Source organism: Lactuca virosa, chromosome 5, assembly GCF_052849685.1.
Source record: "Lactuca virosa cultivar CGN04683 chromosome 5, Lactuca_virosa_CGN04683_v6, whole genome shotgun sequence".
Classification (NCBI taxonomy): Eukaryota; Viridiplantae; Streptophyta; class Magnoliopsida; order Asterales; family Asteraceae; genus Lactuca; species Lactuca virosa.
The window spans coordinates 168,887,621-168,902,599 of NC_136430.1; positions in this window are offsets into that span (position 1 = coordinate 168,887,621).

Below are 14,979 nucleotides of genomic sequence, written 5' to 3' on the forward strand. Positions count from 1 at the left end.
CTCCTTGACCGTACCGAAGATCACAGGAGTCTGGTCCATAATACTGCGAGTAACCTCAGATGAAATGAACTCTCTCATCTGATCATTAAGCTGTCCGACTCCAGAGCCCGAACCTGATCCCTCGCCTGCACCAAAAATGCCAACTGGTCTAGTACATAGCGTCACCATGCTGCAACACATCATAACAACCATCAGAATACTCATCATAACTCGAGGGATCACACATGTACTACAAGTTTCCCGGTTTTGTCTCAACCCTCCTTGAATCGAGTACGGATCCTCTACTTTCAGTAGTACGGGCCCATACTACCTTCCACATCTATCCGTACTTTCCTCAAGAATTGCCTTGACTCCACCAAGTCTCTTTCACTACTACTACTCCTAACATTAATCTCATCCTAGGCTTACCCTAGGGTAATCTCCGACCCACTCTCTGCCATCAGCTGCATAAGAAGTCCCTACTATCTCTCCCTAACTAGATTGCGAATACCATTACATATCACTAAGACCAGATAATTCTTCGAATGAGAGGTCCTACCCCTATAACGGTTGGACTCAGACGAGAGCTGCGAAATAGGGCTAGACCTAACCTTCTGAAATTATTTATTCCTCGTAATATGTAACTTAACGTATTCGTTTACTAGTTAATTAAAGATAACTAGAACTCCTAAAAGCACAAAGCAAGCAACATTCGAGAATTGAGTAACCAAAACCAAACATATCCTAATCAGGCCATCATATCACTAACTAATCAGTACTAGCATGCAATCCAATAAGCTCATACAGTAGGCATACAAGGCATCCTTCCTAGATCCTTAGCCCCAATATAGCATACAGTTCATATATTCACAATTCATATCATAACATAAACATGTATGGGTAATTTGGGAGAACTTACTTGAGCTCGGCTGATTGCATGCACCAGACCCCTTTCTCTTTTCAAAATCCTTTTTATAAAAATGGTTTTCTTTTGAAAATTTTTATACTCAGTCCTCAGTTTGAGTTCAGACGCACCCGAGAGTGTGCCCGAATCCCTCAAACCAAGGCTCTGATACCAACTTGGAACATCACCAAGAATCATGACCAAAAATTTGATTTTAAACCATTAAATAAAACCACAGTTATCAAACCATCCCATCAAAACATGAGTCAAAGTATTTCAAAACATTATTATCAGAGTTCCAAATCAAACATCAGAGTAAACATCCCAGGCTAAATATCATGGTGTGTGCAATGCAGTCATCCCGAGCTCTTCTCTCTGCAACTGGAAGTACCTGAAACCAAAACTGAAAACCGTAAGTACGAAGCTTAGTGAGTCTCCCCAGACTACCACATACCATACACATAATCACATAAACTGGGCCCCCTCCCCTTCATTGGGCCCCGCCCGGCATCGGACAAAGTCCGACATCAGGCCCCACCTGGCATCGAGCCCCGCTCGGTATACAGATCTGTTTCTTTCCACGCCCCGCCTGTCTATGGGTCTCGCCTGCTATACACATACAAAGTATATCATATAATCATATTAACACATAAAGAAACATACACAGTACTATATGCTCCAGTCCTAAGGCCTCGCCTATCTTGGGCCCCGCCCCTGCTCTTCTAATGATGAGATATGGAACCCCGTCCATACTCACCTAGTGATGAGATACGGGCTCCCGCCCACACCCACCTCCCTACCAGGCACATACAAGTATCACGAAGACAACAAGTATAACTAAACATATAAACATTCCTCGGGCACCGCCCGACATCGGACCTTAGTCCGGAATCATACATATAAACATTCCTTGAGCCCCGCCCGGCATCGGATCGTAATCCAGAAACACATATCATAAATACAGACCGACATTGGTGCCTTCGACCCGTTCCTACAGGAGGAAACTCACCTCGCAAAGATGAATCTCACGGATAATCCCTTGGCTGCTAGCTGGCAAATCCCCGAAGTGCCGATCCTTCAGCTCCTCGAGCTGCTAGTCATCATATAAACTAATTAAGTTCGGGATTCTCATAACTTAACCATAAATCCTTACTGGGGTAAAAGACCATTCTACCCCTCACATACTCTTGTCCAAAGATGAACTCTACTCAACCCTTGGCCCAAAAAGGTAAACACTCTTACCAGGCCGCCCAATTTCCAATTGGGCCCAATCCCTTTACGTGGTCCTCAGCCAAAGGTCCACTAATGCTTCTCTAGTCCAAATGTTCAATTCCAGATGGCCCACTAAGGCCCAAAGTAGCCAAGTCCAAAGAATGGCCCAAACCGAGGCCCACTGGTGCGAAACCCACTCTGACTGAGTACGCGGGGCGTACTCAGCTGTACGCAGCGCGTACTGGGTTCGTGACTTGTACGCTGTGCGTACCAGCTTGTACGCCCAACGTACTCCCCTATTAAGCCCTTTTTGCTATTGATCACTTAATGCTTCAAGTCACTGGTCCAAATCACAGATCTGAGTTGCTCTTAACGTTTAAATCCATAAAGCCACTGACTTGGTGACTTTGCATGTCCCACATTAGCCCAAACTCCAAAAATGGTATCCTACATCCATGAAAATGGCCTTAACTCTTGCATGAACCCATTAAGACCTTCAAGATGGCAACTTTATGATTCTAGAACTCAAATAACACTGAGAGTGGCAACTCTAGGTTCCAAAAATGACATGGACACAAGAGACTTCATCCATGGGACTAAAAGAGTCCATAAACTCATTCTAAAAGAGATCTAAGAGAATAGCCATCAAGTTCAAAACTTTATACCTCAAATGAGAGCCAAAAGCTGGTGTAGTTTTGGATCTAAAAGCTCTATCTTCTCCAGCAAGTCTTCAAGAATGAACACCTTCTTCTAAAGCTCCAAAATGCTATTCTAATGGCCTTCTAAGCTCCAAAATCACTCAAGGAAGGATTAGGGTTTTGTGGTGGTAGCTTTGGGGTGAAAGGGAGGCTTACCATTGAGGCATCTTATTCCTTTTATAGTGGCATACCCTAAATTTTAGGGTTTTAGTCTGAAGGGAGTACGCCCTGCGTACCTCTTAGTACGCCCGGCGTACTCACTAACCACTTGCGACCATTTTACTTTATACGCTGGGCGTAACCCAACTTACGATGGGCGTTCCCAGCCGGACACGTGCATGCATCCCTTGCATGCATGGGACTTATCTGCCAAACATTCCCATTAGGGGCCAAAACTGTCAATAGCTTCAAAGTGCTATAACTTCTTCGTTCTAAGTCCATTTCCGATGAACTTTATATCCACAAAAAGATGACGAGAAGCCCTACGCTTCTAACAACTCCTCACTACCTAAAACTTCCCGACAAACTTGGAAAATTCAACCTAACTATTCATGTAACGTATTATTATTTGATAATGATGTTTGTTATGATAATTTGAATTTTTATAATCCAAATTAAATATATATATATATACATAGTTTATACCATACTTTTTATTAAAAAAACACATCATTTTTATAAAAATCGCACTCTTTTATAAAAATGACTAGATTTTATAAAAGAAATGACTAGCTTTGACTTTAGGGGTATGGAACCCAAAAATGACACAATGGTCCACTCTTTTCCAACAAGTCAAATCCCCCATAACACCCCTCATAACTTACCCTACCCACCCCATCCACCCTCTTTCCCCCTCTCTCTTAAACTCACGGCCAAAAGGCCATTTTCCTTCCATCATCTTCATCATTTTTCATATCTTCTTCAAGAAAAAGCTCTCATTCGCTCTGGCAAATTTCTTCCAAGTTGATTCTTGAACTTTTGGTAAGTACTTCCTTCATCTTCTAGTAATTCTACACACTTACATACTAGTTTCAATCCATTTACACACATTATCATGTGTTACTATTCATAGGATCTTCAAATCTTCAAAGTGTTCTTGACTTGAAACTCTCCATTTACAACTTTTCATTCATCAATAAAACACACATAAGGTGAGCTCATACCCCTTAATTTTCGAATTTTTCCAAGTTTTAGGAGGGGAATACAAGTAAACAAATCATTTTTGGATGATTTAAAGGCTTTGCAAACTAAAAATACAAGTTATGTCACTAAAAGATATCTAAGCTTAAATATAAGCTTTTTACAGAAAAGTTGTGGTCTGTTCACGAACTGTTTTACCCTTCTTAATTATAATAGATTTCAAAACTGCACAATATGAAAATAGTTCCACTTTATCTTTTTAAGGACTACTCGCACGCGTTCATACGATTTTTCTACAATTTATGGTGATTTTTACAAAAATGCCTATCATTTCAGAACATTTTCGGACCAGTCTGTAAAAATCAACATTTTCACTATGGTTAGGAACTACTTAAGGTCAGGAAAAAAGTATGCATAAAGTAGACTCATTTTCTAAGCTATGAGAATTTACGGATCCAAATTTCGACTTACGATGATTTTTCTATAATTTTTCTAAAAACATGGACATAATTGTTCCATTTTTGTAAGATTTGACCTAAAACATATTATTTTAAACATATAAGGTTGGTTTGACTTAATATCCACAAAAAGGTAAAAATAAACTTTACAAGGTTTACAACTACATTTTTAACAGCTGGTGACGTTAAAAAGGCCAAAGACTAGAAAATTTGGCTTTATCATACTAAATGTTTTCATACTTGTGTTAGATGTAAAATTATATGATATAATCTTTTAAAACATCTAAACAGCTTAACTTACATATATATATGGACTCAACCAAAACATTTTATAATAAAATATAATAGGTATAATTTATGGGACAATAACACTATCGTAACATTTTGAACAAAGCGGATAATTATATAAAGATATATATATATATATATATATATATATATATATATATATATATATATATATATATATATATATATATATATATAATTATACTATTTTATAATCATGGAAAAGTGATAATTACACATACAAAGGTTTTCATTACAACAATACATATATGATAAACTATAATGGGTGTAGTTTATGGGCCATTAACACTATTTTACCATTTTTGGGGCGAACAAATAATTATTTAAATGTGTAATTATTTTACACTATGTAATCACTATGGAAAGGTAATATTTCCACTTACAAAAGGAGTTTTCATTACACTATACGTAAACCTGTTAATACAAATTTGTGAGACATAGTCTTCACCGTACCTACCAGAGTACCTACAAAAGTCTTGTATTATAACAAAATCTCCCGTAAGAGAGCGTGATACTTGTGTATAGATCTATACAGGGTTGACAATCCCGCACCTAAGCTGCTTGCAACAGCTAGACCGGCAGGTCTGGGGTGACAAATGTCATAACATTCCGACGCCTGAAGAACGTCGTAACAGACCATCTATATCTTTAGCACGGTTATAATAACTCACATGGGGTATTAACAATACATTTTGTTTATGGGGCTAACATACATTCATATGGTTTTATATAAGAATAAGACTACATATTACTATTTTAAGTGTAGAAATACTTTTACATTTCGGTCTTAGGGTTTCTAAGACTACAACTCATTTTCAAGATCAACGATACATTTAGCACGGGGAAACATACATTTAAATGGTTTTATATAGATTAAAACTACATATTACTATTTTAAGTATAGAAATACTTATACATTTCGGTCTTAGGGTTTCTAAAACTACAACTCATTTTTAAGGAAAATATTGGATTTTCCGGAAACGAACACTATCATTTTACAAGGAAAGGCTTACAATTCTTCATACAAACTCTTATGAACTCACCAACTTAATTGTTGACACTTTTAAACTACTTTTATTCTCAGGGAATCGTTAAACAAGGTAATTACAAAGTTCTGAGGATGGACGTTACAACATCACACTATTAATTTTTTTGTCGTAATGTAATTGGAATTGAAGCAAACAACATTCGGATACAATGTAATTTTCCGAAGTATAATTATGATGGTTGTGTTGCTTTGATCATTATTATTCATTATGTTATGATACAATACATGAAAGTCATCCACCCCCGGACGTTTTCGCCATCTTGGTTTGGGGGTGTAACAGATTGGTATTAGAGCATTGTTTATAGTGAACTAAGTATATCAAACAATGTAAGATATACAACTATAAATACAATGGGGCTAAAACACTCTGACTAACAAATGTACTTTTAAAATATAATGATATTTTAGTAAAGTATAAGTACATCCAATCATATTAGAGCTGTGTTATAGCAAGAACAATACAAAAGTAATAAGATAAGTTGAACACTACGAGTAGGCCTAGGTGGTATGTAATTAGATCTTGAATAAATATAGCCTGATCAACTATATTTATCCGAGATGTTTTAACATGTGCTTGGGAATAGTCGTTGTGAACAACAAGTCTAAAACTTACCAACACCCCATACAAAGAAACTCTAGAATCAAATATAAACTTTAAAATACTATAAGAGTATTTTATGATACTATAGAATCATACACCTAGATTCTTTATGTGTCTCTTATACCTCTATTCTTGCACATAGGACATGGCCGAATTTCACCACTAAGACCCCTACTACCCTTCCACGGCAGCCAATGGATGGATCGAGGAGGAGCCAAAAGAGGTTCATGAGGAGGATCCCGAAGAGGATCCTGAAGAGTACCAAGAGATTGATTACGAGGAGGAGGATTCTGAGGAGGGATTAGACGAGGAGGCAGGCGCTCGGGAGATCGCTAATGAACCTTACCCTATCAGGAGCAGGCATGAGACCCTTTCAACTCCCTCCTTCCAGGATGCACCCCCACAATGGGCAACCCAACTGCATGCATAGGCTAGAGAAGACGATCGGCGATCCATATTCGGAATGCACCCACTACACCATGCTCCGGGCCCCAGCACCCCTACAGATTGAGCACTACCTATGATTGTACAACGAGTGGTCTTCTTGGACACTCGGGTTCAGGCTCTCCATCACGAGGTAATGGAGATCGGTGGCGAAGCCCGGAACGTGACAATGCGAATTCGACGCATCCACGAGGAACAATAATACCATACGGATGCCATGCTGAACCTACAAGCAGAGTAGGAGAACATTACAGACCACCTACACTCCTTAGAGGAGGAGATGGCCGCCATGAGACAACAAATCCTGGCAACTGAAGCTTGGGCAGTCACAGTGGAACAGAGAGCGGAGGAGGCCACTCGCGTGACGTGTGAGATGGCGAGGCACCTTGTGCGTCATTTTGGTATATGATAGACTAATATAGCCTAGTGAGTTAGTGATTACACTACTCACATCTCGTGTTAGGATTATTGTACTTCCTTACGTCTAGTAGTAGTGTAACAAAATCTATCTATGCCTTCGAAGAAGATTGAAACTCAAGTCAATGGAATATTCCTATCTTATTGAATATGTGAAGAATGTGCATTGTGTATAAGATACTTACTACTACTACCACTTACTAACCTAAGTACATCTATGGCAATGTTGGTCAAGACATTGGGAATCATAAAACAACAATAACACGACATACTTATGGAATACGACTAGTAACAATTTTAGTTGCTTGTAAATTGTTTCAAACCTTAATACTTGGAACAGAGTCATGCCACCCAGGTGAAGCGCAAGACTCCGTTTAGGACCAACCCCAATACCAACACCACCCCCAACACGAACTCGAATATCAACATGAATGGACGCGACTGCAATCGAAGAAATGATCGCACAAAGGGTGGTGACTGACCTAGCAAACTTTAATACCGAAAGGCATGATGGATCAGGACACAATAACAATAACTCTCACAGTGACAACCAAGGAGTGAGATGCAAGACTTAGAACAAGAACTCTGGAATCTCACCGGGAAGAATTCTAAGATATGCAGCTTACATCAACTGCTTCAATGATCTGACTGTCTTGTGCCCATGAATGGCTACTCCTGAGTACAAAAGGATGGAGAGATACATCTGGGGTCTTACCCCACAAATCGAAGGGATGGTCGTTTCTTCTCGACCAACCACCCTTGACAGCGCAAAGCGCATCACTCATCAGTTGACTGCCCACGGCATCCACCAGGAAAACCATGGTTCAGAAATCTGACCCTCCAAAGGAGAGGAACAACAAGAGGGAATTCTGGAATAAAAGAAAAAAAACCCCAACAAGGCCCCCAGAAGAAGCAGAGAACGGTGGCAGTCCTCGCCACTACCACCCCTACAGCCATCAATAAACCAAAACAATACGCCAGAAATCTCCCAAAAGGAGACAAGTGCCATTATCATCACTTTGGCACATGTAGGGAGATGTACTGCTCCAACTGTAAAAAAAAGGGGCACACTGCCAAAATTTCTAAGACCCCGACCCAAGGTGATGATCAGACATCCAACTCAGGGGTGACTCGTACCTGTTATAGATGTGGCAAAACTGGACATTACAAGAGGGATTGTCCTAAGGCAAAGTGTTCAGGTAGAGGTGATCAAGGTAGAGTGTTAGCCATTGGAGCGAAGGTAGCAATATAGGAGCCTACTGTTGTAACTGCAAGGGCCTCCAAATCATCTCGCGCATCCAGGCGCAAGAGCACTTGCACAAAAAGTATTATGCATTTCTAGTACGCATGGTGGACCAGAAGAAAGAGGTGAAGGAAACCTCGGACATACCAAAAATCCGTGATTTTTCTGATGTGCTTCCAGAAGACCTCCCGGGGGTTACCACGTGTACGACAAGTCGAGTTCAGAATCGACATAATCGCAGAAGCAGCCCCCATAGCAAAGTCTCCGTACAGATTGGCCCCGTCGGAAATGCAAGAATTGTCTAGTCAACTACACGAATTATTAGACAACGAATTCATTAAACCAAGCTTCTCACCCTGGGGAGCGCCAACCTTATTCGTGAAGAAGAAAGATGGATCCTTTAGGATGTGTACTGACTATCGGGAATTGAACAAGTTGAACAAAATTGGGATACAATGTAATTGGAATTGAAGCAAACAACATTCGGATACAATGTAATTTTCCCAATTATAATTATGATGTGTGTTGCTTTGATCGATATTATTCATTATGTTATGATACAATACATGAAAGTCATCCACCCCCGGACGTTTTTGCCATCCTAGTTTGGGGGTGTGACAATCCTCTTCTTACTATATGTGGATGATATGATAATTACATGATGTGATAATACATGTATTATGTTGAGTATGGAAATATTGAAACTGATGTTGGCATTTGTGAAGGCATTTGAGAAGGCTATTTTAAAGACATTTCATGAAGTATTTCTTGTTTAGTGGTTTCTTAGTTTATTTGACATGTGATGTATTTAACCACTGTATATATATATATATATATATATATATATATATATATATATATATATATATATATATATATATATATATATATATATATATATATATATATATATATATATATATATATATATATATATATATATATATATACAGCCTTTAGCTTAGCTTGTTAGGTAAGCTTCCCAAAACTCTCTTTCTTCATCAATATCAGTTAGGTAGAGAAAAACCAAAGTCTCTTTGTATGTTCCATTTCTCAATCAACAATATACAAGAGCTTTGACTAGATTACTTGCATTTGTGTGTTTGATTCATGATTTCGATTCTTATTCCGCACAAGTCATTTCGTTTTGGGTTCAACATATTCTACAACTAAAAGAGTCTCTTAATTCATGCTTTGAGATGAAGGATCTTGGTAATCTTCAATATTTTTTGGCGGCTTGAGATCTTATCTGATGCTTTGGAATATACTTATGCAAAGAAAAGTATATTTCTAACTTATTATCTTGTGCAGGAATTCTAGATGAAAAAATGGCTACGACACGACTTGAGCCAAATACTCACTTGGTCTCTAGGACTGGCACCCTTCTTCGTGACACTACTACTTATAGACAACTAGTCGGTTCCTTGGTTTATTTCACGGTTACGCGTCTCGACCTTGAAGATTTAGTTCACATGGATATAATGTTGCTCCCTCTTTGGATCATTACGAAACTGTCCTTTGGATTCTTCATTACCTCAAGGGTACAATGCTTCATAAGCTTCACATTTTTCCTATAACATCTCTCGTACAAAATCCTTCTCACATGCAGACTAGGATGGTGACTCCCTCTTTTCATGGAGAAGTAAAAATTTGTCCCTTACAGGCCGCTCAAGCACCGAAGCTGAATATCGAAAGTTAGTTGAGACAAATACTCACTTGGTCCCTAGGACTGGCACCCTTCTTCATGACACTACTACTTATAGACAACTAGTCGGTTCCTTGGTTTATTTCACGGTTACGCGTCTCGACCTTGAAGATTTAGTTCACATGGATATAATGTTGCTCCCTCTTTGGATCATTACGAAACTGTCATTTGGATTCTTCATTACCTCAAGGGTACAATGCTTCATAAGCTTCATATTTTTCCTAGAAAATCTCTCGTACAAAATCCTTCTCACATGCAGACTAGGATGGTGACTCTCTCTTTTCATGGAGAAGTAAAAATTTGTCCCTTACAGGCCGCTCAAGCACCGAAGCTGAATATCGACCGTTAGTTGAGACAACACCAGAATTAGTTTACCTACATTGGCTTTTAGCTGACATGTGTGCTCCTCAGTCCCTACCTACATCACTATGGTGTGACAACCATTACCTATATCACTATGATGTGAAAAACACAGTGTTATTCAGATGGCCCACAATGATGTTTTCCATGAATGTACAAAGCATATCGAGATTGACTATCTCTTTGTTCGAAAACATGTAGTTCGTAAAACTGTTTATCTTTTTTATTATCTCCATGATTGATTAATCTACAAAGATATTCACCGATGCACGTTTACCTAGTCATTTTCGGTTCTTAACTAATTTCAGAACTCAAGTTGGACCATACCTTCCCCACTTGAGTTTTAGGGGGGATGTTAAGGCTCATTTACGCTATTTATGTGTCTTGGGGGTCTCTTTTATAAATATTCATAGTTAGAGGTAGTATTGTATTTTATCCTATATAGCAATGTTGAAACCCTTTGTAATGCTACGCACCAGTTTTCATAAGATCAGAATACGGCAATGGCTTTGAGCCTTTTGGTCTAATGGATCGTATCCTTTCTATCAATCGATCTCATAAACATTCACCCACATAACAGATTCATCATATAAATGTGGAAATAACAGCTACATATAAAAGTACAAACCGGTCTTAAGGAAAGCCATATATGATATAACCAAAAAAAAAACATACAACACTTAAACTAAATCATGTAAACGTTGTAACAAACAACTACGTACGTATAAACAACAGTATAAACAGCAATACGATTTCAAAGAAAGCTTTGTAACTAGAAAGGAACTTCCTGAAATCCTAATCTTCTTCAATTTGATCATATATATTCAAAACAACAAAGTCGTCATCTTGTTCCCAACTTAACTCCTCCTGCAGATTAACCATTGCTTCACTACGGGGATTAAACATGCAAAGAAATTCAAGCATCTGAATAACTTTCAGGATATGATACAACCACCGAAAACACCATTTTAGTAGAGTAAATAGAAAATCGTCCCAAGGGGAGGAGCATAATATTAAGATGGAATTCACAATCCAAAAGTTTTGTGCTGACATCGAGATCAAACACAAGAAACATACTATCACGGAAACTGAAAAGTCGATTGCCCGGATGCGAAATAGAGAACCCCTGGGTGGCATTTCGAAGTTAAGGGGGATTTTAATGGAAACAAAGAGAAAGAAGATGGTAAAAATGGTGGATACCACGCGGCAAAAAGGTAAGAGGAGATGTGCAAAAGGTAGTAGAAGATATCGTGTGTCAATGTTCAAATCCATTTTTTTTTTTTATCGTTGTTGGGGTAATTAACCTTTGTGGAGTATTTATATGTGGCTGAAGAAAGAGGGTTTGGTTATGTACGGAATTGTGGAGAGTTAGATTGGTTCAGAGGTCCAAGGTTTAGGTTGGGGGTCAAGGGCCAAGTGGCCAACGTCAAAAGCCGAGGAAGGTGCATGGAAAGTCCGTAAGTGGAAACCGAAATCTTAGTTAGGGATACATATATTCACTAACTTATAAATTAAAAAGGCACCAAGTTTCATAATAAGTTAAATACGTAAATTTGCTTTTCAAATATCGGAAACCATATCCGTGTTGTATTAAGTAAAATAAGTTTTAGTTTTATTTAATATATAAGATACTAGGTTAGAAACCACAAACAATATGTTTTTTTTTTGGAAAGGGAACTTCCCTAACGAGGGTTTCCGGGCCAGCTTTCGCGCACCGACTAATCGCCCGCTGCAAACATGAGGCTTTGCCTCATGCCACTAAATAAAAGAAAACCGCGATGAACTAAGTCCTGAAGATATTATTATTAATACCCTCCAGTAATTAAATCGGTTATTACTTTGAGGTTAGTTCACTTGATTTATTATTACGAAAGTAAATTTCTGTCATCTAGGTTGTGAGTTTCATGACCATAACTGACTGGATATGGCCCGCAACGACCGATATCCTTAATGACTTTGTCACCCGCAGACCTGCCAGTCCAACTGTAGGTAGCAGTGAGGTGCGGGATTGTCAGTCCCGTATAGATCTATACATAACAGTCACGCTCTCCCTACAAGAGATTCTGGTCACGAGTGCTAGTCCTACACTCTGTTTCTTGTGGTGAGTGTTACCAAGGACGTGTCTCAAACTTAGCCTAACAAATTTACAAGAAATAATACTGAAAATCCTTTTTATGATTTGCATGAATCCTTTTTTTATAAAATAAAACATAATAATACATGATTCACAAGTTCATTGTTCTAGTTTTGAAAACTGTTACTACGAGTTGATTTCCTAATCGTTTGGTAAACTGTTTTCCTTGTTAAAAGCATACTGAAAATATAATTATCTTAAACAGAATAACATATTTTGAGCACAAGTTTCCTTATGCTTTTGCTTGTATCCCCCCTGAAAACGTTAAAAACACGGAAAATGTAGGGGTATGAACTCACCTCGGGTGATTTGAATGAAGGATCGACACGAAATGTTGGATGTTCAAGTGAAGCCTTGAATACGATATGATCCTAGTTAACATGTAATGGCACATAAAGGAGTCAAATGAAGGTATTTCACCACTAAAAGTGATGGAGAACCACTCTAAGAACTTGGAACTACTTGCACTAAGTGTTAGGACCTTAAAGGATTGCATGAGGGAGGTGTATGGCCACCTTAATGGTGTGTGCGGCCCAAGGGGTGTGCGGCCGTACACTCATGTTGGAAGGTGTTCTTGGGGTGTTTCAAGGTCCATACTTGAAATCCATGAAGTGTCCTAGGTCTAAACTCGAATGTAGTGCAAGTTAGGGGTCTTAGAAGTGTGTTTGTGGCCCTAGAATGAGTGTGTGGTCGCACACTAGGGTGTGTGGTCGCACACTAGGGTGTGCTGCCGCACACTTGGAGTGTGCTACCGCACAAGTGTGTGTGCGGCCGTACACGGGTGTGTGCGGTCGTACACCCCACACAAAAATGTCCCAAAATGCCATTTCCAAGGGGCAACAAGGCTAGGGTCCCATCTATCTCGAATATGGAAGCCAAACTCTCACTTTGGAGGGTCTTTTAGGAGTGTGAGGCCACCACAAGGGGGTGTGCGGCCGCACTCCTTCAAAAAGATGAAGAACAAGTCGGGACTTGATGATTAAAGGCTTAGATCAAGTGGTTCTTCAAGCACAATAAGTAAAGGGATGGATTACTCACGTTTTTGAAGCCTTGGAGGGTTTGTGGTTGAAGAAGCTTGAGAGGAAAGGGTATTGTGTGCTGCCAAGGTGTTAAAGGAATGAAAGGAAAGGGGTCTACCCTTTATATAGGGTGGGTGTGCTGTCTAGAAGGGAGTGTGCTGCCAGGAGGTGTGTGTGCGGCCGCACACCCATGTGTACGGCCGTACACTCCCTCTAAGGATGTGTATGGCCTTGTTTTGACAATATACGACTTGCTGACTGATTCCTAAACTCAACATTGGTTATACTCAAGCTTAGAACCACTTAAATGAACCCTCAAACATTGCAAGAAGTCACAAAACATGTTTAACCTTGATTGAATTGACTGAGGGTGTGAGATAAAAGTTCCGGGTTGTCACATCATTCCCCCGTTAGAGGGAATTTCGTCCCGAAATTCAAGAATAAGAATATAACTCATGGTCTTGGAAAAGATGGAGGTACTTAAGGTTCATGGGACTCTCGTGCTCCCAAGTGAATCCAAGTTCCTGATTGACATACCAGCGGACCTTCACTATCGGGATGTGACGTTACCTCGTTCGTTTGACTTCTCGATCCGTGAGCTCGGACGATTTCCTCACAAAGTGTAGACTCTCGTCTAACTCAAGGCTGTCGAGGGGAAATCGTAGGTGTCTCATCGGACGGACACTCATTTTGGTTCGACACGAGGAAGGAGGAATGGACTTTGTTGAGTTCTCGGGGTAACTAGAGTTTGTATGCTTACTGGACCCACCTTAGCAAGGATCTCGATAGTGAATATACCGAACCTTACATGGTATACAACTATAAACATTAAGGGGCCTAAGTGCTCTAAACTAAAAGTATACTTTCAAAAATATAAGTATTTTTATAGCAAAGTATACAAGTATACCCGAGTACCAGAATCCGTGTCATAAGTAGAACAAAATAAAAGTATTTGGATGTTGGGCATCGCGGTTAAACCTGGGCAGTTATGTAATCATGTCTAGGATCAATATAACATGATCAACTATATTCATTCGAGACATGACCAACATGTGCGTGGGAGTGACTGGTGTTACAGCAAGTCTAAAACTTACCTAGATACTAGAGGAGTTCTAGAGCCAAGCATAAGGATTAAAATACTATAGGAGTATTTTAGGATGCTATAACGACTAAGCCGAAAACTTACCCAAGGATCCATCCTTCAAGAATCAATCATGTAGCTATAATACATTGGAAGTATTATTAGATTCGATGCCTATTAACTATCCATTACCATCACCTCGCGTAGATAGCATGGCTGGATTCCAT